The 24,190-nt window shown below is 39.5% G+C and overlaps 1 protein-coding gene across 10 annotated transcripts in view; it reads left to right on the top strand.

The window, feature by feature from the left end:
• The window catches only part of Zfh2 (Zn finger homeodomain 2), a 313,903-nt gene that overhangs the window by 32,201 nt on the left and 257,512 nt on the right, over positions 1 to 24,190 (top strand). For 7 of the 10 annotated variants that reach the window (XM_070311089.1, XM_070311096.1, XM_070311099.1 and 4 more), the window contains exon 1: positions 14,449 to 16,591. The exons of the other annotated variants lie outside the window; for them this stretch is intronic. The gene's annotated coding sequence lies outside the window, so the exon portion shown is untranslated. Of the gene's footprint in view, positions 1 to 14,448; positions 16,592 to 24,190 lie in introns of those variants that run through there. 10 annotated transcript variants of the gene reach the window in all.

Raw genomic sequence — 24,190 nt, 5'->3', positions numbered from 1 at the left:
GTCGCGCATTTTTCTGATCTGATGATAATGACATCATTATCATATATACGAACACACTGTATTTATGTGAAACCGAGAGAGATGTTTTATTTTTTTTTTTTTAATTAAAAAAGAAACTTGAACAATTTATATTTTATTTTTTATATATGAAATTAGAATAACTTTCAAATTCTTTGATAAACTATCGCTATACTTCATATTTTGACTACATATATATATATATATATATATATAATATTATCATATATACACAACCAATATTAATATGACTTTATTCCCATATAATCGAGAGGAGAAAAATTTGATTCTTAATAAAACACGATGTCTAAGTTTTTTAAATGTTAATGATTTGTTGTACAGATTTCTTATTATTTCTTTTTATATTTCTTCACCTATAACTCGTATGTAGCTCAGGCTCTGTTTTACTTCTCTTCGTGTTTCACTTTCTTTCTCGTAGTCTTTTACAGAAGAATTTTGAACGATAAATACGCGCGGCGTATAACTCAATATCGGGCCATACGAAAAAGAAAGCGGCGGGCACAGAAATGTTCGTGGTTCGACCTCGAGGGCAGACCGAGCGGGGCATTAAAAGGGAGAGGACATTAAGAACCGCCACAGATCTTGTGTATAAGGATCCGCAGCCGCGAAGAGAGGGTGAAGGGGACGCCGTTGGTAGAGAAAGATAAAAGGAGGCTGGGTGGATGGAGGGGAAGGTGGCGAGGGAGGCGGAGGCAAGGATGTTCACGTATGAGGCAGGACCTCATAACTCCTTATAATGTCCTCTTTTGCGGATGCCTAGCATACACCCCCGTTCCCGTATGCCGTCTCGGGAACACCGTGAACATACTCTTTCTCTCTCTCTCCCCTCTCTCGCTCTTTTTCACTCATTCTCTCTTACCTATCTTTTCTGTATTCGTTTCTCTCTTTCGCACTTGCTTTCTCTTCGTCGTCGTTCTCGTATTCGTCGTCCAAGTGTAGGTGGTTTGTGTATACGTGCCATAAGGCCTGCTTGCAGTCTCTACCTCCCGGCCGTTCTACCTCCCATCCTCCCCCGGGAGCCTGTGTACTTCTATATGCCCTTCTATACGAAAGCCATACCTTCGCCAAGGGAATAAGAGAGTTAATCTTGATATAATGGCCGCGACTGTCGCGGCCCACAAGACAATAGTCCGAGATATATCGTTAGCTTCGCCCTTTCGCGTCTCGGCGCCATTATACCGGCACGCTCGATTCTCTTTCCTCTTTCTCTTCTTCTTTTTCTTCTTCTTCTTCTTCTTCTTCTTCTTCTTCTTCATCGTTGTCGTCGTTGTCGCACTTCTCTTTTTATTCGCGTTCTTATTCAGCTTCACGGGTGTTATGGTGTACATGGAGTTTCGGCGCAACGATAATGCGATTCGCGCTCGATACGCCACCGATGCGAGCTTCGAGTCTAAAGGCGGGAACACGAAGGCATTTCATACCCGAAGCTGGTAGAAACCATCGATTAGAATCACAGATTATAGTCCCGTATATGGGCATGCTTCTTGCTTGATATAATTTTTATAAAATTTAAACGATTTGTAATCGATTTTATTTTATTACAATTTTGAAGATATATAAATGCAAGTTTAGTACACATTTTTAAATACAACTTAGACAATTGATTTTACAACAAGTTTATCGCATTAAAGAAAAAAGTATATTTGTCAAAAAAATTATTAATTATTCTTAATGTTAGAAAACATTTTCATTAAAATATAATGATATAAATGCTATTTCTTAGCACACTGATTATTTGCTTTAATATAGAGTTTATGCAGAATTTTACTTGTGATAACGAAAATTGTTTACGTCTGCATTTTATATCGTTGAAACAGCGTCAGCCTGTTGCGCTATTTAATGATTTCTTTTTAATCGAATATCCAAAACGTAAAATGTCAATTCGGAAGAAAACATAAGAGCGAGTCCCAAGCTTGAGAAAAGATCTTGGACACCACAATTTTGACGAGTTACCGCGGTCCCTCTAATCACGAAGAAAAAGAAGGGCGATGAAGGGGGAGCAAGGAGCCCTACTCTCTTCTCGACACCAGAACTCTTAAAGACCTCCACAAGCTTCTCCCCATCTCCTCGTCAGTCGACTCCCCCGCAAAATCATAATCTGATCTCGTATTAAGGATCCGTTCTTGCGCCTCGTTCTCCTCTTTTCCCCTTCTTTCCTCCCCTGATACTCCCCTATTTTTATGCAGATCAGAAGCGAGCGCCCCGAGGTGGGAAGCTGCGCTATAAACGCTTTATAATCTCGGTTTCTCTCGCTTGTACGTGCCCGTCCGTTTCGAAGGGCCAACGGGTATACTTCCACACGTTCGTGTTGGGAATCGATTAATCTTGAAGGGAACGGAATTACGAACTTCTCAATCGAGATAATTGATGAATAAAGTTTATCGAATAAACATCGTATGCGATCGAAACATCTGCAAAATTGAACGGACGAGCATCGAATCTTTATTCGTATTGCGAGCTGCAGGTGTCTTTTTAATGATAGAATGTCACATTATCATTGCGTATCTTTCCTGCCACGGATAATAGAAAAGATTAACGCTTACTTCAAACAGCAAAAGTTATGTAATCCTTCTCAGTATCGAAAATTAAACATATTTAACGTGAGTATAGATTACACAGTTTTATGTAACTTAATTGAACGAATACACGCTTCCTTTATCAGTTTTGTATGTGTGTAATTGTTTCTATTCTTTACTCATTTTATTTAAGTCCTAAGAAATAGCTTTAGCCTCTCGGTATTTTTACACAGTGTGTCTGGTGTTTAAGGCGTCGAGGCGGAAGGGCGAGGCGCGTTAACGATGCGAGATCGCATTTAACGTATTCGGACGTTACTCGACAACGAATTAAGCATTCCTGAGCCGGTGCGACATCAAGGAGTAACCGATAGGACATGCGAGGATTCGGGCTGCTCCTTCTTTCGCACAATGGTTTCCGGATTCGTGGCTTTGCGAGCATTAACCCTCCGTCCAATTGCATCGCGTACGCTGCATAACCAGCACTTACGACGTTCATGTTTCTCGTACAAGTGTGTTAACCGTACATCTACCCCTGAATTCTACGTTCATTCTCCTCTGTTATCAACCGCGAGATCCGCGCCACTTTTATTAGTAATTTACAATTGTTGAAGGAGCATTTTCTCTCTCAATACGGCCGACCAAACTCTTTAGAGCGGAGATACGGGCGAATGCTTACCTCTAATCTCTATAATTTTAAACAACTCGCGCGAGTTGTTGGCGTTTCAAAGATTGACCAGCCGAAGACGAAGGTGTATCGATTTACTTCAATTATACCATATATTATACATAGTTTTAATATTTTTGCTAATGACACGAAATCGTGCGAATTCTAATATTATTATTTAAATGATATCTAATTATTTATTGCCTTATTTAATGCCGTAATTAACGATTATGCTATAATGTATATAGGGAATAACACTGGCACATTATTTTTTTTTCTTCGATTCTTCGCGGAAGGACACTTCGCGAATAAGCAGAGCTATCAACGATCAATCAAGGAAATAACCGAACTCCATCGGCGAACATACATACACGCAGACGCGACGTATTCCATTTTTTTTTTTTTTTTTTTTTCCTCCAAAGAACGCGTACTTTAATCTCGTATTGGCCACGTACGTCACGCTCGTCCCGCTTCTACGACCGCTATTGTTTTTACCGGCGAGAGAAAGAATTTGCTGAGCGGAAAATCGGCCCGATAGATTCGGGGATGTTGCGCCCCGCTCCTAGCAAGGATAATAATGCCGGCGTATTTGTGTATGTGTGCAAGCGCGCGCGTGTGTTTCTCTCTCTCTCTCTCTCTCTCTGTATATATATGCGTGTGATAGACTGAGAGGGTGGAAACGTCGATCGCACCACACAGCGGCCGCCGATGCTTATAAGAATCTACTTGGCGTACTTCTCGGTAGAAGCGTATCCAGAAGGGCATCTCGGAGGGGTAGTTGGCGTGGCCATTAATTCATCTGCTCGTTGATTGCCTGGCGGCCCCCGCGGCCTGTCGTTCTTTCTCTCTCTCTCTTCCTCCGCACTTTTCTAATTAATTTCTAACTCGAGGTTGGCCTCATCGGCCGGCCGACCGACCGGCGCGTCCTGCCCTCCTCCAACGATTCCTTCTTCGCGTGGTAAGAGGGAATGGAACGTTCTCGTCGTCACTTTTATAAGCTGGCGTAATCGATGCCGACGATGGGGGCGAAGTGAAGCAGTGACTTTTGAAATAGTCTGGACAAAGCTACCTACCTACGCGCGGACTTGCGAGCTAACTTCGCAAGGAGAGAGATCTAGGTTGATTGTATAAAGCACGCGTATAATCTGTGAAAACAATGCGACCAGCCATCAATTATTCTCGAATCGCTCTTCTTCTGTCTTTCGTTTCCTTTAAATATTAAATCTTGAATTATAAGCGATTGACAATTCATTAAAATTGTAAAACATATTTAAAGGTGGACGTAAATATTTTATATAATAAAATAAATATGAAAAGTAATGTAAACTCTTAGAGCTATAAATAATAAAATCTCATATTCTAATTCAAGATACTTTAATAAGGAAATTTTTATTTCACCATTATTGGAGCAAAGCGGCAGAAAGATATTTAAAACTCATTATGTTATGTGACGTTTGTAAAGTTCATCGAATTCATAAATAATACATGCAAATACTCGATGCTGCGCGCATAATTTCTAGCTTGTCTTCATTAATCTCGCTTCTGCTCGCGTCATATTGAGCTCGTCGTGTCCTCGTTTATTCGAATCAGATCAGTCGCGCTCGACTAATCGTGTTAAATCGCGCCACTAAAATAGAGAAAAACACGATATTTCTCATATATACGCGAAACAATATCATGTCAACTTTATTTATTACATGTATAATCAAGCGATGAACGCTATTAATGATTTCGGGTCAACCTTATCCATCTTGGGAAGGAGATCACTCCAGATAAATGAGATGCAAAATAATTCGTAACCCTTAAATGACACCGATATCTAGAATAAGATTATCTAGAATAAGCGGTCGTTATTATTATGCATTATTAATCTTCCGAATGAGTCCGTTAATAAAGAAACTTCAAATTGTTTTTTTTTGTTTTTTTTTTTTGTTTTTGATCATTAAAAACTGTGCGATTGCGGGGAAAAAAGAAACACAACTTTTATATATTTTCTTTTTAGAAGCTCATCAATTTTACAAGGGGATATATTTTTTATCGTATAGAGTTCCGCTTAAAACATTCATCTGTCTCAATTGTCGCTCATTAACGGTAACGTATCATGTGGCTTACCGATTTCTTGCGTCGCGTTCGCGCGGCACACAAATCACGACGTTCCGATCGCGTGATTGGATCTTATTGTTATCGTTGCTCGCGGACTTGCCATTATTTCCAGCATTTTCTAAATTATCGTTATATATCGAGGCGATCATTATCCTAGTACATTGGCGCAAAAAGGGAACGCAGCCTTGATAATTAACCGCAACACATTCACTTACATAATTATAAGAATTTTAGTCCACGCTAGAGAGTGACACGGAGTCATTGACGCAATGCGGACACGCGTTGGATAATGCTCGGAGAAATAACCATAGCGTGACCGGACGTGTAATTTCTAAAAAAAAAAAAAAAAAAAAAAAAACTGCAACCCGCGCGCGCGCGCGTAATCGCTCGTCATGGCGTTCCATGGCTGCAGACAACACAGAACAAGTTTCGTAATCTCGTTGCTACGCTTAATTAAAGTTTTAGTTTCTACATACAGTATATCACGAATTGTCAATTGTACTCTGTTCTCGGTTGCTTGAGAGTTAGTTATCGATGGTTTATGTATCGATGTTACATTAATCTCTCGTGTCGGTAATCAAAGTAGATATAAATGGCGGCTAATGATCTGTCAATAAAGATGCATACCGTTAATATTGAACAAAGTCTCGATGGTTAAACTTCTGATGAATAATCGATGAGCACATTCTTAAATTACCTCGACATTATGTTGATATATATATATTAAACGGCATTCTTTTATAATATATTGTCACAGAGAGAGATTTATTCCCACGTATCAAAAATTCTTGATAAATTCTCGTTCAAAAAATTCAATTTTTTTTAAATAGTAAAAAAAAAAAGAACTTGCACCGTGTTTGGAGATTTTTGGATATTTTATGGATAGAGATCTCATAATATTATAATGGATTATTTTGATTTGTATTGAAGTTAATTGGATGATATCGGGTGTTGGTTGATTTAACTTGCGATTAATAAATAAGACAGAGATGTAACAGAGAACGTAATTTCACGGGAGTAAGAAATCGACGTTTCCTTGCGTTTATCTAGTCGATGCTACAATCTCGTGCACTCAGTCGTTTATGGCTGTCGGCGTTTTCCCTTCGAGTGCCTTGACTCCGGTCTCGTCGATACTTCTAACTGACTACCCGCAGTATAGCCAGCATCTAGCCAGTCTTGTCGCCTCGATGACAAGAACCACTCGAGCGTTTAAGGATCTCGCGTACCCGTTTTGCACCCGGTTTAAAGGACCTCGCGTAAACAAAAGGACTCTAGCACTAACCGAAAGCTGTAACATTTTTCTTTCTTTTTTTTTTTCCTTTGCTCCCGCTTTTCTGTCTCTCGCTCTTCCTGTCTTTGTCTCTCTCTCGACTAAGTGTGCCATTATGTCGCTATAGACTGCGCCCTATACACGCGTGTAATAAAGCAATGAGAAAGACGGCGATTGAACGAAAGACAGAGAGAAGAGACACGAGCGGTCTGTGCGGTGGGCAGACTTGGGCATTGTGATGCAAATGTGTCTAATCGGCCGAGGCAGCCGACCATATGTCCGTTTGTGCGCGACGAGCCCCGACATTTGCGCTCTACACCGAGAGAGATACACGCTGAAACCTAATCATTAATCATTATTGCGCGCTAATGATGATCGCGGACATCGCTTACTTAATCGTACGTTTTGTTCCCGACAACTTGGAGCGTCGATGCTACAAGAGCTGTCGCTTTAATCGCCGCTCAGCGTCCTTCCTGACATTCTTCGAGAAGAATTCCGCATTGAATTCGTATGCGGTATAAACTCCTGTTTATATTTACATCTTCCTTCGTATATATACTCGCTTATTCTCAGATTCATTCTCTAGACGACTGACGGCCTTTCGTATCTTTTGCCGTTAGCATAAATTTAAGAATAGATCGAATAAAACGACAGGATAAAGAGAGCAATCTCTGAATTGAAATAATAATCGAGAATTCCACATAATTTTGACTGAGAAAAGAATATATTTTAATTAATAAATTTATATTTACTATTAAAATCAAGATTTTTTTTATATACGCGAAATATATCGAATATTAGTTCAATGAAAATGTCTTTTTTCTCAATATATCCTAATAATACAGATATTTAAATTTCGATTGACCACGTCGCGTTAATTAACTCGGATCAGAGAGGCTGCACTATATTTGAGGACGCGATTTAAAAAGAGTCAGGTGTCTCGACATCTGCCTTTCGTCTCGCTGCTTAATTCCGAGTTCGTCGCGGCAACGGCGGCGGTAATTCGTACGTTCGTAACTTGATACAATTCCATCCCGATCGTCGCTCGTCATCCGACTATCCGGTCTAACCGCGGCATCTATATGCTAATGACGGTCGATTCATTACGCAAAACGCAGTAATGGCGGGGGGAGTATTATCTTTCTTTCTTTCTTTTTTTTTATCCCTTTGCCAGAGGCGCGGCGCGGGAGTGACGCCGGGGAAAAGTGCGCAGAAACAGAAATGCGGGGAAGGATGTGTGGAGGGGGGAGGAAAGGAAGGAGGAAGGAGCGGGCGATCAGCCGGTAGCAACCGATTTCCATACGCGTTAACGGTTCGCGGACGGCAGTTGGTACTCGAGAAAGAGAGAGAGAGGTAGGAGAGGGAGCGAGAATGTTTCGCGGTCGCATTACCGCGAGCACCGACGTATATTTAGGCCCCGATTATTTATGATTACGATTATCCCGGACGGCTTTCGAGCGCTTTATTGAATGTTTAGCATGTGCCGGCCACGCTAATTCTGAGCCGTACGTTTATAGCATACGTGGGGGTGGGATGGAGAGGGAGACAGCGAGATGGCTGGGAGGAGCGTCATCCTCTTTCCTCCTACGTGCGTTCTCCTTAGACGGGTTCTCTCTCCGTCGCTAATTCGACCCGTTCGATCAAATTACTCGCCGGCGAAACAGCCTCAACCCCGTCCTCCCTGCCTCGTCGTTTCAGCCTCCACCCCTTCTCTACCTTCTTGCCCAAGCTTCTTTTTACCATTCCGCCGTGCTCTTCCACCGACTAATGATCATCGTTAATCTCCCTTCTTAGCCCTTCCACAACCGGAAAATATCTCGTTTGCGATTCTATACGATAATCATTTCCGCCGTGAATCGAGCGCGAGCCGAAAAATTGATGTCCGGGAAGGGAAAGAGAGGGGAAATTGGCTTCGAGATCGACGGTGTGGGTGTCGTTAACTAATTATAGTCGCGCCCGCCAAATGGTCGCCTATGGCCGCTACGAGTACCAAGCAACCAACACTTGAATAAACACCGTTTTACCGTTTTCTCCTCGCATCACGGAGCTATCTTGAAGCGGCATTGAATCTTCGTCTCTAGCAAGAAGTTGAACGCGCTAATGACATCGGTGGGAGAAAGCAGAGATTTTTAGCTCGCAAAGTATCGATGCTCGAAGAATCGACTTTCGACACTTTCGACGATCAAGAATATTCTACAAACTGCATTTTCGATAAGATCGACACGTCTCTTTCTCAACCTACCACCGTCGGTTTGATTTTTTTTCCTATCAAGATATTGATTTAAGATATCGTTACTTCATCTATGATATATTGTAATTTAAGGAAGCGTTGTTACTTTAGAAAGAAATAGACAAAATAATATTTAATACGTATAAAATAATATTATATTATTTAAGACATATGAAATATTACATTTAAAATAAGGAAATAAGGAAGATAATGTTTCTATGAAACTGATTACCTTCCCCCTCCCCTGCCCCTTTCTCCTCTGAAGAGACAGATATTATATGTAAAGAAATATCTTCTATATATCTGTTCGATATCTGCTACCCTCGCGGAAAATAAATTTTTCAAATAATATTTTATTGAAAACTCGTATGTGTTTGTTTTCAATAGTTTTTCTTCTTTGTAAATGGGTTGGCATCGACGTATAATCGTCAGACGGCCATTAAACTGGTAAAGATATACGTAAGTAGGTACGCGAGGAAGATTAAATGAAATCGTCTTTAGAAGAGGTGAAAATCCAAAAGTAAGATATCCAAAGGACACACGCGTAACGTAGGAAAATGTCCGAAATGTTGCCGTTCGCGGACGGCAACGTTATAACTCAATTTGCATTTGAAACGCGCTCTCAACGCAACGTACTCGAGATGCGTATAAAATTTTTCCCGTTCGCGGTAGCGTCGTACCCTATATACGACGCGACTGCGTGGGCCGACCTTGCGGTCTAAGAAAAACAATGAGAAGCGGCGTGTACCGCGGGGCGATACGTATGCCGGGGTGTGGCTATTTCGGGTCACAAATGTTTCGCGCTTCGACTAGCGAGTCGCGCGGATCGTTGCGCTTGCCGGCGCGATGGCGTAGGTGGCGTGCACAATTTATCCGAAATAATTATCGCGACGATACCGGAACGGATGCCGGATTTGGGACAGGCGGGCGGCGTGTGGCTCTATTTCGGGGCGCGGATGTTTCGACTTTAATTAATCGGTCCCTTTTGTAACGTAGGTGGGCCAGCATCCTTGCACGCTGCCGCCGTAATGTTCGAAATAACCGCGTAAGACGTAACGCCCCATAGCGCGACCGGTTCCCGCGATAAATCATTCGCTATGCGATGCTAATTGACAAGAAGCGATTGTTAAAGTTTCGAGCGTTTGCCGGCTAATATGTCGGGAATCGTAACTGGCCTGGCTAATATAATCGTGGGCTACGTGTGAGAACGTTTCTACATGGAACATGATACATCTCTCGCGAGATCTTTTATGATCGAGCCATCGCGTTACACGATTCATCGTCTCTTATAATTTATTAAATTTTTATACAACTGAATTTATATCAAATTCTTATACCTTTTTCATGCAAATCTGTTTTAGAAAGAAGCTCGCGAAGTATTTTACATCACTTGGAGAAAATCTAATTATTTCTCTTCTTAATTTTTTTTATTTAATATTTATTAATGTTACACGTACAATCTATCATATATTTCACCTTATTTTATACATTTATGAAATCACACGTGCGATCTTATATTACAACATCTCATTCTTTTCCATAATATCTTTAATATTTTATCTTATTGAATATTAAAAAGTGACTTTAAATCACATTTGCCGCGAGTTCGCGATTGTTTCTAAAATTCAGCGCGTCTCGGAGGTAAACGTCAGCTATTTTCGGATGGTAACGGCTCGCTTATAAAAGCCGGTAGATAACTTCCTGTCGTAGCATATGGTGAATCCGTGAACCGCACTATTTCAACGAGAATGATAATTATAATTTTAGCGAGAGAGAGAGAGAGAGATGCGCTTTTCTAATCCCGGATCTCGAATATATTGGCCGATCTACTTTAGCCGATTTACTCATTAAAATACTTTATCCATTTATTTAAACAATTTCCCGTCGATTAAGTACAGTTTAAGCGGCACAGGTAAGCGAATAATCTGCAATAATTATCGCGTCAAGTTGCGCGTGTACCGCGATCTTTAACGCCGCGAGCGCCGGATATTTCGAGCCGCGCACAAGTTCCGCCTTTAGACGTGAACTCATTGATAATACTTTCCGGTGAAAGCGCGTTGTACATCTAACATAATGCTGCGAAAGTCCACGCTCACGATTCACGATACGTACTGTTACATTTAAACCCACGATGTCAGCTTGCTCGGATGTCGAATATGATGCTTACGTCATGTTAACGTAAGCTTCTATAAATGTCGGTTTTATATTACTAACCGCTGCCAAATTACATTTGTTGAGGGGAAATTCGTCCACGGCACATGTCGATTACTTCACTTCTGAAAAGATTCTATAAACGACACCGAAGCCAAGAAATCTTTTAAGAGTGCCATATAATTTTTTATGGAATAGCCATCTTTATATGATTTAAACGGATAATTTCGCTCGTACATTGCGCATTTAAATCATAATTCGCGCGAGCCAACTTTAACCAAACCGGTATAATGATACAATGATACAAAAATAAATATCATTGCCATGTAATGACACTTTATACTATAGGAATAATTTATCTCGCTGTAAAAAACATTTCCTCTCCCTATTACAATCAATCCTGTCGCACTAACAAGGACACCTATCCAAGTGTTACACTCCGATTTTTTTTTTCTTTTTTTTTTTTAAATTTGGCACAAGTGTAGAACTACCAAAAATATTTGACCTGTATTTTTTTATTCGCGCCCATAAGCGATTTTACGGGTCAGTTAATACCCCTTAAATATTTAACCCTCTACCATTATAAGTGCAAGAAAAATGCACGAGAAAGAAAATTTAATGCAAGATGTAAAAGTTTTTCGGATCGCTAATTATGAATGAAAAGTAAGATTTGCAAAGTTATTCGTTTAAATAATAAAATGTTGAAACGAATCAGCAGAAAAGTTGAAAAAATACAGTATAGCGACCGTATATTGTAAGAGCTATTCGGGTAAGTGATTCTAAATATGGCATTAAATTTGTAAAGTGTATTGTTTTAAATTATTCAATCACAATAAACGGTTTAAATCAGCAACAAGATTGAAAAAAAAATTAAAGTGCTTTGTTTAATTGAAGTGGCTTAAGATATAAAGGATTGCTCATTACATACGTTATTAACACACACCGCACAGCAAACACACATTTTTCTTTAATATTGCATCAATAATCTTGCATTAAATTTTCTTTCTTATGCATTTTTGTTGCACTTATAACGGTAGAGGATTGAATATTGAAGGGGTATTAACTAACCCGCTTATGGGCACGAATGAAGAAATACGGTTCAAATATTTTTCGTAGTCCTTGGGTAGGTTTCCTTGTAATTACACATCGACGCAAGGATAATCGAACTTGAACTATAAAGAGAATCATCGACAAAACTGAGGTCTCAGCTGCAAGTACACTTCCCGCTTACAAATAGATCGTAAGGTAAATTCAACGAGCGTGTAGTGTCCGCACGGCAATCTTCACAAATTCAAGTGGATAAAGAAAGCGTCGTGTCCGACTGACGGAGAGTCACGTTTTTTTTTTTCCACTCGTTGATATTCTACATGACTACGCGCGCGGGCCTGACAATAATAATAATATTATCCCTAATCGTGACTGATACTCTCGTCGTTAACATCTACATTCGCGCGTTCACAAGCATCTGGGGATCGTTTCGATCCGTGCCGGACGTCAGAAAGAGTACGTTTATTGAAAATAAATACACGACTCGCCGCCGTCGCAACCGCTGCCGCGCCTCTCATTACAAAACCCGAAGACGAAACCGAAGGCTTTAAGTGCCGGGACCTTTCGCCCCGTTGATTACCGCCAACGATGGTATCGCGTGAAAGGTGTCTTTGCACTCACGGCGTTTTCCACCGGTCCAAGTCACGTGCTGAAGAAAGAGAGAGAGTGAGAGAGAAAGGGAGGGGGGAGGGAGGACGGGGGGAGGGGGACAAGCGCGCGGCACGAGGAAAAGAATACAGCCTCTCTCGGCTGTACATCTCATCTTTAAATAGCGGTGGACGTCGGCGCGAGCGCAACGGCAAAATCCATTTCCAAGTAGCTACGGACGTTTTAGACGGACCACCCATGACGTCTCTCTCGACGGCGTTTATCGCTCGCGCGCCGCGCACTTTCCCGGCTTCTGCCCCGACATCCTCTTCCGCGAATTAGAATCGCGCTTCCTATAACTACTAACGTCGCCCGAAGGATTCCGTAGGAGACGCGATCTCGCGTTTCGCAAGTATTTTCGTTAACCTTGTAGCGTCGAAATTACTCGTGCAAGCAATTTTGAAATTTCTTTGAAATGCACGATGTCTTTCTCTCTCTCTCTCTCTCTCTCTCTCTCTCTCTCTCTCTCTCTCTCTCTCTCTCTCTCTCTCTCTCTCTCTCGGTTCTAATTTTATAAAATTGACAGTGGTATGTCTAATAATAAGATATGTGTAAAAAGTATCTAAAAGTATCTAAAAAAAAAAAAATGTCCAAGAAATGACAATGTCCATTAAATGTCACTTCAAATATCACTTCATGTGTCACTTTGGGAATCCGATTAACAAAGTTAGAGTGTTGCAAAAGTTTTACATTTGAGGGTAAAGCCGTATCGTAACAAGCTTTACTCAAATTGCACAAACTGTAATTTTATATTTTTATAATTTTTCACGCATAATTTCAGGATACATAAGCAATTATAATGATCTTTTCTTCCACTTTATACGAGCATCATTCTCGAGGATGATCAATAGCATCCATTACGAAGTTTCTACTCTGCAACTATGTCAATTAGATTGTTTGCCTGTGCGAATTATGTCATACGAATCGCGATTCTTGACGTCAACGAAATGTTTGTTTTACAAATGCATATGATGTGCGACACGAGCATTCCGAGATGATCTTTTGACGAAGACTGTACGCCAACAATCGTAAACGGACATGTGCGAAAGAGAAACGTGAAGTGTGTTTAATGACAGGAGGACGTGAGAAGTTGATGTTCACACGACAATACTCGAACAATAGATTTGTCTATCGATCGCAAACTACTTTTTCGAAATTCTATCTGAAACGCTAAACCCAAGAGAGGATATCACGAGGCGCTTTAATTCAATGCAATTCTACCTAAAGGAGAACAGCTGACGTGACGTGTTGAAAATAACACAGACGCAAATTATCAAGAATAGAATCGAGACAAGTATGTAATTTAAACAGAAATAACTTGCTAATTATGCGTCGCATAAATTATACAATCATACTATTCAGTGACTGCCAAATCAAGTAGTAAGTACTTGATGAAATTATCCAACTCATTTTATTACATGCGAAAGATTTTGCGCTCTATCTCTCCTTTCTTATTCATATTCGTTAAATTTTCAAACCTAAGCCTTATCTATTCATCAATCATGATCGCGCTCACTGGGATCAATTACGCAGGGAGAGGCGCAAACAAATGCTGTCTCTCTTTCTCCCTCGCGAATTTCGAGAATATCGCGGTTCTTGACGTCACCGCGGCGTTTAATGAGCGGCTACCAGAGAACAGTTCTCTCTCTCTCTCTCTCTCCACGTCCTCCCTACTCGCGCGGGGATCGCGATCAGAGGGAGACGGAGCGAACGCGGTGGCGATGGAGGGGGCGTAGGGAGAGCGAGAAAGACAGATAAGAAGGGGAGAGAGGTAGTATCGTGTCGGACGCTGGACGAAGCGCACGCTCGATGCGAGGTAGCGCGTCCTTTCATGCGTGCGGTGATCGAAAGAAACGGTACCAGGACCACGGCCAGTCCTGGACGTCCACGTCGTCCTGGTCGTAGGCGTCGCCGCGTTCCGTCCGCGAAACTGTCTCGGACCAGTTCGGAAAGTGGTTACGGACATTGGTATACCGCCGCTGTCGTTGCTGCCGCCACCGCCGTCGCTGTCGCCGCCGCCGACCACGCGGCACACGCACGTAGTATACACGCGCGGCGAGCACGTGAGAGCGATAGAGACGGACAGCTACCGACCGCGACCGAACACAGACGAGGATCCGCAATCGTGGCTCGAGGCGTCCTGGCGTGCAGCCGATTGGTCGACGGCCCGAGGAAATGGTCACCGTCGACTAGATTCAGACGGGGCCGCCACGTGAGTCGAGCGCAGCATCGCGAGATAGAATAGCGGGTGTGTGTGCGCGCGCGCGCGCACTCAAATTTCCCATCTCATTCGGAATACTCTCTCGCGATTTTCCCGCGTTCGATAAAGGATCGGAGATACCGATCGGCAGCTATTGCCTCGGAGGGATTCTTTGCAGGTTGCGGAAGCGGATTGTGACCCGCGAGTGTTTCGGTGTGCGGTACCGAACGCGCGCGCGAACTTGGAGAACGCGATGCGGACGTTCCAAGAGAAATGATTGAGAGAAAGTGAAGAGAGAAACGCATTGCTCTTTATATTTTACCGATTGGACAGAAATCGACGCTATTTCGGGTCATAATTCGGTGGATCTTTTATTTCCGATAATGTTCGTTATAATAAAGAGAAATCGTATTAAGTAAGATATGGCGTTATTTTTATTGAAATAGAACTAATGAAATTTATATGATTAGAGGAGAAAAACTTGTGAATATATCGTTATAATCACGTGACTTTGATTATTTGCCGAGTCATATTCATAACGGAAAAGCGGTGCGTAGTGTCTTTAAGGATATTAATACGCCGAGTGTGATTTCGAGGATCGTTAGAAGTCGTCGCGGGTATTCTTGCATCTTTCGAGAGACAAGACATTGTTTTCGTGTTTTCTACCAGTTTTGTGCTTGTACTAGAGTTTTAACGTATTTGTGTATTACTCGTGTGTATAAAGTAGTTGACGATATATGCGCCAGTGGGCGCTTCTTGATATAATTTGACGTTTCAAGCCGAAACGGAGCGTGCATGTGCGACATGTAAGTTGACACTTTGACTTTGCCATCGATTTCTGACCTCATTTCTGACACGGTCCGAATCGACTGACACGTTTTGACGTTTGTCATCGCCACGTGAGCGATCGATCGATCGCGACCTAAGACAACAACGTCACGCGCGCCGTTCCTTCGCCGAGTATCCAAAGAGACGCGTGTTGTTTTTTCGACTCATCCGGAAACGAACTAGAAATTTCCGGTGAAGATAAAGAGTCTATGGAGCGATAATCGGAAATCGAGAGAGATTCGGCTCGGCGCCATCTCGGGAATACGCGCGAAAATCGTCTACGTGAACGGGCGACAGCTCGAGTCCCTTCGAATCTGATTTCCTTTTCGCGTCGTCGAGATAATAATCTTGTTGCGTTTTACGCCGAGTGTAGAAGCGACGAAGAACGCGCGCGGTGAAACGCGTCGAATGCGAGACGAGCGATTATATCGTTAACTTCTTGGATTATCGACGTAACGATGAGCGTGGAAACGATTACGGGATTTGCTCGATGATTATTACCGAGCACATCCGGAACGGACATTTCATAAGGATTCTGCGAGCATGGCGAGCTATTGACACGCGTGAGACGCGTATAAGTTCTGATTCGCGTAATAATCGAGATCGCGAGTCGTGCGAATATTAAAGACTTTTTTTGACGCAGGAGTCGAATTGCAAACGTGCATTGCGGGACATTAATCGGGACGATGTTTCGTCAAGAACCGCAATGAACTCAGTGAATTGAGAATCGACGAGAATCGAAGAAAGAGAGAAAAAATATGTAAGAACATGGTATGGCGCGCGCGTGCTTCGAGGAAGTGACGAGAAACTCCAGAATCGCCTGCGGCCGCAAGAAAAGCGTACCGGGCATTTAAAGACTGTCTTCAACTTGGATCAAACTGGATTCGTGTCTTTGGTACGTCGCCTTTTCTTCTTTTCGAGTTTCGATATTTTCGCAAAACTCTCCTTCCGAGAGGATCAGCAATGACAAATATGAAATATTTATAAATCATTGATTTTTACATATTTTCCTTCTTTTTGATATTTTTAATAATTGCTCGATACCCAAGTCAAATATATGAAATGACACTTTGAATATAAATAATTTTATACATGTATTATATAATTGGACTAAAATCGATATCTCTGTCTTAAGAAATATAAGAAAAGAGGAAGTCACATGAATCCGTTAAGACAAATTGATTCAATTAAATCTTGAATTCAATTTTAATTTAAAATTTAATTCTAATAATTTTTAATGTTTTAATCGAATGAATAAAAGTAAAATGTGTAAAATTATCATATACAAACGGGAAAGAGAGGCTGCCCTGAATATATCACAAATGGAGGTCATTCCGACTTAATGAAAGAATCTAAGAAGATTAACGAAAAATGCTGGCGAAAATGCTCGATGCTTTCCATCGATCGCGATGTTATAATTAGGACAATATCGCACAAAGCGCCGTTTCGCCCTCGAAACGAAGAGATAAACAATTTGAAATGCAGTAAATACGGAAAACGTTGCTGAAATTGGCGTTTGCATCGACTATTATTAATGAATCGCAAAGTAGTAGGCGCATCGCTCACGAAGTCGATGATTATACGATTGACACGAATAAATTTACGACACAGAAAACGGAATTATTCTCATAATAAAATAAAAAACAAATTAACATATTCCTTTAAAAGCTGTTGAAATAAAATAAAATAATGATTACACATTTTTACTTGAAGGAATTTTTTTCTGTTCGAAAGATGCAACTTTTCCGGCTGCACAAATCATTGCCAGCAATGATTTTGCTCAGGAAATGTATAGATGTTTTTTTTTTTTTTTTTTTTTTTTTACTGCTACCGATTTTACTTGTCGTTACCTCTCTGAATGAATAACGTGTCCCATACCGATATAGTGTTGGCAGTAGTGTCACTCATTGTCAGTTGCTGCCAGTCCACGATGCACGAACTATCGTAAAGACCAGGTAGCATGATTCGCGCATAATGTAGAAATAAACAGCGTTATACAATGGCAGTCAACGAGAAACTACGTTGCAATTCATTCTCTTTATTCTTTTTAAACCCGCCAGACATATTACTATATTTCAATTATGAATCTCTTAGAGAGCTCTTTCTCTCTTCATTTTACAAAGTGAAGAAAACTTATTTCAAGTGTAAAAAAGCAGACGATCTCCAAAATATTTCAATTCATAGAAAATTCTTTGTTTCTCTTAAATAATAATTCTCCATAATATATTTTATCTATATATATATATATAAAAAAAAAAAAAAAAAAAAAAACCCGAATCTGTCTCTGGCAACGTTGCGTGTTCTCGCGCGAACGTCGCGCTCTAATCGTCGTCGGCCGGTAAGCGAGCGAGTTAATGACAGACCGGAAGCGGCGTTTAATTAAAGTACGCACGTCCGGCAGAGACGTTTTCACGAGGCTCGGTTGCTTGTCCGGCCGTTGCGTAATTCCGAATGAAGGAAAGAACAATAAATTATCGCGGCACGCACTAATAAACCTGAATTTCTGAGTACGCATCGTCGCTTCGCAAAAAAGGGAAAAAAAAAAAATTCGCAGAATTGACTGCCCCCCCCCCCTTTTTTTTAATCGAACCATTATGTGACACTGTTGTAATTATTATGTAATAGGTGCTAATAGTACACTCGCACATGTGTTTATTTATAATTATATCATGGATACTTGTCATTTCTTAAAGTAGAATTGTTATATACAATCATATATGATTTTAAAGTTGAAAAGTTACATCAGCTATGACAATGATTTATGAAATAGTGTAATAATAAAAAGATTTAGTATTTTTATGTGTTTTGATAATTTTAGTATTTTTATGTTTTTATATATTTTTATGCATTTATTTTATATATTTTTATTTTAATATCAATCTTTATATATTTTTATTTTAATATATAAAATAAACACATAAAAATATATAAAAATACTAAAATTACCAAAACACATAAAAATACTAAATCTTTTTATTATTACATTATTTCATAAATATATATATATAAATTAGTATTATAACATTTTTACTTATTTAAAATATAAATTATTGCTTATATATATATAAATATAAAGTTTTGAATATATTGAAGAAACAAAGAGAAAGTTAAAAAACAATAAAATAAATTGTATGACAAATTACAAAGAATTTTCGTTTTATGTCAAATGCGTCAGATGTGAATATATTGTTTATGCTTCATCGATACTCGTGTTTAGAAATATAACTCGACTGAGAATTGTCGCTTCGCTGACGATGGCGTCTAAAAACGATACGAATTTACTACTGAAAAATTAATTGGTATACTGCCAACGCGACTCGTTTTGATCGCGTCGCCGTGAATAACGGTACCGAACGGTTTTTCACGGCGCAAAACGTGAGCGATCGCCCACAGTGTTAATGACTTCTGCGAACTTAAGGTATATCAGTAATTAGTTCACGGCGATTATTTAAAGTTGAAATTTATTCGCACATTAATGAACGAAATTTATACCAAATGTATTATAATGCGACAATAATACACCGATAAATATGACAAGAATTTTTGTGTATAATAATTATATCTTTATTCTTAATCTTAATTATATTCTCTTATCTTAATTATATGATAATGAACACTTAATACTGGATACATTGAATATAATGCTAGAAAGATATTTTTAGGATCTCCCACGTTAAACGAATGAAGAATATTTTTATATATATATATAACGCCCTAGAAATTCTATGGTATCATTTAAAAGCCGCATCAACTTATATATAAGCAATTTGCATTAATGAGTTTTGTCAAATAATGACCTTTTGAATTTATAAGTTTTGTTAATTAAAATTTCTTTTGGAAAATTAAATGGACTTTGATCACATAAACAAGTACATTCCATAGAAGATGAAACAAAGATAAAAGTTGTTAATATTAATTTTTTAAATATTTTATATATAACTAAATCTTTCCCCTCGAGAAAATATTTTTACATATTTCGATCATGTGTATGCAAACAGATATATCATTTTTCTTTATATTATTGTATATATTTTTATGAATTCGAAATGTTAATCTTGTTTTTTTCATCGAGACATGTTTTTTTAGTAACTCTGAAAATTTTCTCGCGAGAAGCGTAAAATCAAGTGATCGAGAGTCACGAGAGCGATCCTTGTTTAAAGTAACGTAATGCCAGGTAGGTGATCCGGCAAAAAGCGATGAACACGGCCGGCCGAAAGTCACGGCGGGGAGAGAGAAAGCGATTTCTATAGATCATAATAAACGAATGGGCCGCGATGGTCGGTCGGGTATAAATGATTTTATTGCTAAGTGTAGTATGTTACGGGGAGAATTAACGATTCCCAGCAATTATTTCATCGTTTGGCCTTTTATGTGCGAACGATTCCTGTGGGAAAGGAGCGCGCGAGCTCTTTTCGGCTCACGCGGAAGCGCATCGCGTCTCGTGATCCTTACAATGTAACCAATTCGTAGAAATCGTTGCCCGATTAACGCCATTGGATCACCGGTAACGTCACGAAATGGCAATTTCACACAATACCGAGTCTGATTTTAGAAAATCCTCCTTTCCTGCGCTTCGTCTCTTTCTTTTTTTCGCGGCTATTGCAATTGTAGAATGGTTTTATCTCAATACAAAGTCTGCAAAAATATTTCAGTTAAAATATATACATTGATTAAAATCATTTCGATTTATTTTGAATTTAATCGATGATTTTTAACATAGACAAATGTTATACGATATCGTTTAAAAATCATGTACCGTAAGTACACTCCTTAATCTGTGCAAATGCCGACTGCGTGTATTTTGAAGCTTGAAATACGCGTTTTTTTTTGTTTTGTTTTTTTTTTCAAAGTAATACCTATAGCATCACGGCCGTTAATTATCTCAGCGCGCGGTCGCTTATTACAGTAAAAACTAAGCGCGCTTAGTTAATAAAGTAAGCCTGTACTTTGTCAGATATGTAAATCCATTTCTGTGGGTTTATCCGTTATACACATTGTGGAAATCAATAGAAATCAATGCGCGCAACACGACACATTATTTTATACTCTCGAAGCAAATGATCTTTGTAACACGCAAAGCACTAATTACATTCTTGCGGATTATTTTGTAACGCGTAATTATACTCTTGTACTTAACTTGCTCGGTCGACGCGATTGATAAACACAGTTCCCGCGTTCTCATTATGTCTCTCATCTATAGTTTATCGATCTTTTGCTAAATAATTTTCAGCGAAAATTTTATTTTTCTCATTGATTCTGTACGCACGTTTAATTTGCTGTTGTCGCAACGATCGGGTATAAAAACTTGCATCGATGTTATAGCGAATTAATCTTTACAATGCTTTTTTTAAGTTTTCTAGAAAATAGTATCTTTTACATATGTAAAGATTTTTCTCGATATATGTTAAGAGGGATCTTCTCGAGGGACTCTACGCGTGTATAGGATTAATGAGACCAGTTCTAAATCGCCATGGATCATTTTTGCAGTAAATTTTCAACTTGTTGGCAACAAGTGTCTCGGCGCGTTACACGTATCTCGCGCGTCTTAAGTTTCAGCCGCGGACGCGCCGAATTTCCGCCACACCTGTTGCGAAACGTTTCGAATTTGCCAGCGAACAGTACTTTCCACATAGTATCGCAATGTTCGGTTTAATTTCGGCAATTATTATGTCTCTCTCGCGCGCACCTTTCATGCACACACACACACACACACAGCATCCTCTCTATTTTTAAATATTATAGCCGCATTCTCGGCACCGGCTCTCATGTTCCAGTCCTTACGATTCGTCTTGCTTCTTTTTTCTTTTCTTTCATCGAAATTAATCGCGGTCGATGGATCGGTTGCTCGGCGGCAACCACCAATCTTCTATTTTTACCTCGCAATTCTCTCTCCTCGGCGAAAATAAAACTCGCGCGTGAATAAAACGATTGGAGAGGCTTAAGGCTCTCAAAGATGGATCATTCATCTATTCACGATTTTAATCATTTAAAGTAACGATTGGCAATCGGTTTTTCTCAATTCCTGTGATGTTAATAATCGTGAATTTTAGTCGCAGGTGCGCGGATTTGTCGCATTGTCGAAATAAAATTGCGCTTGCGGACAACGAAGGTAAATGCAACCTTGAGTTCTGTTCCAGTTTCCGCGCGACTCTTTACGATTTCATCGGATCGCATTTATAACACGGTTGCGCTTCTTCGATGATCGGCGCGTCCTTCGGATGATGCGGCTTAATGACGCACGGTTATGACTGACGAAGCGTCTTATTCGCGCGACATGCCGTAATCGTCTCCTCGTCAATTAACATCGCGCCAAACCGTGCCCGGCTTCGTTACGCCACCTTTATAATACGCGCATATGAGATAGAAAGAGAGAGAGAGAGAGACATATCGCGTCGTACAATGTTCTGACTAATGTTTTTTCTGGAATCCCTATCCCATCTCGCAGATCCGGCCTTGCTCCAGATAATTCAGATAGTTTTCAAAACGTTCGGCAGCCTTCGATTCATCGTTCGATGGTTTTTCAAAAATCAATATTCAAGATTAATATCTACAATCGTCGGCAGGAACGGAAGAGAAATAATCGATTCATTCGCTATACCGAGAAATCAATTGCGGTATGTTTAATTACTGCACGGAGGTCACGCGAACGTAATTACAAGATCCTGATCCCCGTGTTGTATTGATTGTACGAACGTGATGTCATTTGGAGAAAAGTGCGTCATGTTATTCTATACATTGGATGTATAGTAATTTTCGATTAAAACATTCGATTACTATATAGATAATCTTTACAGAAATTTTTGCCCATCCCATATTTTGTGTACATTTTTAATTTATCATTATATTGTAAGAAAGAGAAGAGACAAAAGAAAAACAGAATATGTAGTAAGATGTTTAAAGGATGCTAAAGTAATATTGCTAAAGAAAAGAATTTGAAGAAGGAAATTATAAGATTCAAGTAATGATGAATAAATATACTTGTTATAAATATCATCACATTGCTAGGAAATTGCAATATATTCACCTTTTTAAATAAATATAAATAAAAATGAATATTTTTTCTTACAGTTGGCAAAATTAGATGAAATTTATTTATATTATAAAAAAATTTCGAACATCGATATCTTTCTAACATTTGAGAAATTTAAATTTTAGCGATGCGATTCGAGCAATGATAGATATGGACTTTACGAGTGATAGTCTCTATCTCTTTAGTTTGCAATCTCGCTTCAGTCTCGCTTCAATTTTCAGCGTCTTCAAGAGGGAAGAGTTTGATGAAATAAATTCTAAATAAAAATTATTGACAAGAGAGAACATCAATATAGAGCGTTATTAAGCATCAAGCATCTTATCAAGCAGACGTCATTTTCACGTATATGTATATTCATCTATTTTAATTCGTAAATGTTATTCTCAATTATCATAATCTAATATTATAAAAAAAATACATATCTTTTTTGAAAGAAAAAATACATTTATTTTGCCGTTACATTGCATCGTTACCAACCATAAAATTATGACAGCACCCAAACACGTGCGGCGGACAGACGGAAATAGGAAATGTAATGAAGAAGATAACTAGAATAATGATTAGAATATCTGCTGCATGATTTTTTAAATCGAAAATTTGATTGCCAATCGCGAAATAATTAAATATATGATAGCGACTCGAGAATACTTAGAGATCGCGAATAATAATCGATTTTATAAACGATAGACAAAAATTGAACAGATAGCTATTAAACGAAAAATGCGTGATAAAATAATAATGGCCAAACTATCAATAAACTATCGTTAAAGATGAAAAATGTAACTCTTGATAGGAAAATGGTGGCCATAAATAAGGGAATCGTAATAATCCAGCCGAAAAAATTCGAATATGCAGGTGATTATTTCACATCGCTCAAATACGCGCGAACACATATATTCGATATTCCCAGACGAATACATTTCGATAAATGACACAAAATTTGACATTTCCATTATGTTGTTATTGCATTATCGGGTGCTAATTAAAACAGGTTACTTAAATATTCGTCATGTGAGAGAACGTTACACGACAATTTTTAATAAATAGAATATATGTATTTATTCGTCAAAGTTGCCCTAAAAATTAGATGCCGAAGTGTCGCAAATCGGCCGATACACCCACGCGAATCCAACTATAAGCTTAATTATCAGCTCAAAGAGTACAACAAGTCGCACGACACTCGTGGTCGGACAATTAACGGGCCTGAGTGTTTACAATCTAGCGCTTAGCGATGGCAAGTGGCAATCAAGCCGGCCAATTAATCGGCCAGTTGGGCCTGGCCGAGGAGCCAGCTTTGTACATTCGCGGCTCGAATTCCTTAATTTGCGACGATTATGCGCGGCCGGATAATTAGGTCCACGCACGAAGCGCGCGATACTTTGTCCCTACGAAGTCGATATTTCAACAATGAAATATAAATTGGGCCTTTCTTCCTACAGGCGCAAAGAATATGTGATCGCGAAA

Source organism: Polyergus mexicanus, unplaced genomic scaffold (genome assembly GCF_030449975.1).
Source record: "Polyergus mexicanus isolate NDT 795.1 unplaced genomic scaffold, iyPolMexi1.0 SCAF_19, whole genome shotgun sequence".
Classification (NCBI taxonomy): Eukaryota; Metazoa; Arthropoda; class Insecta; order Hymenoptera; family Formicidae; genus Polyergus; species Polyergus mexicanus.
This window is presented reverse-complemented; position numbering and strand designations above follow the sequence as displayed.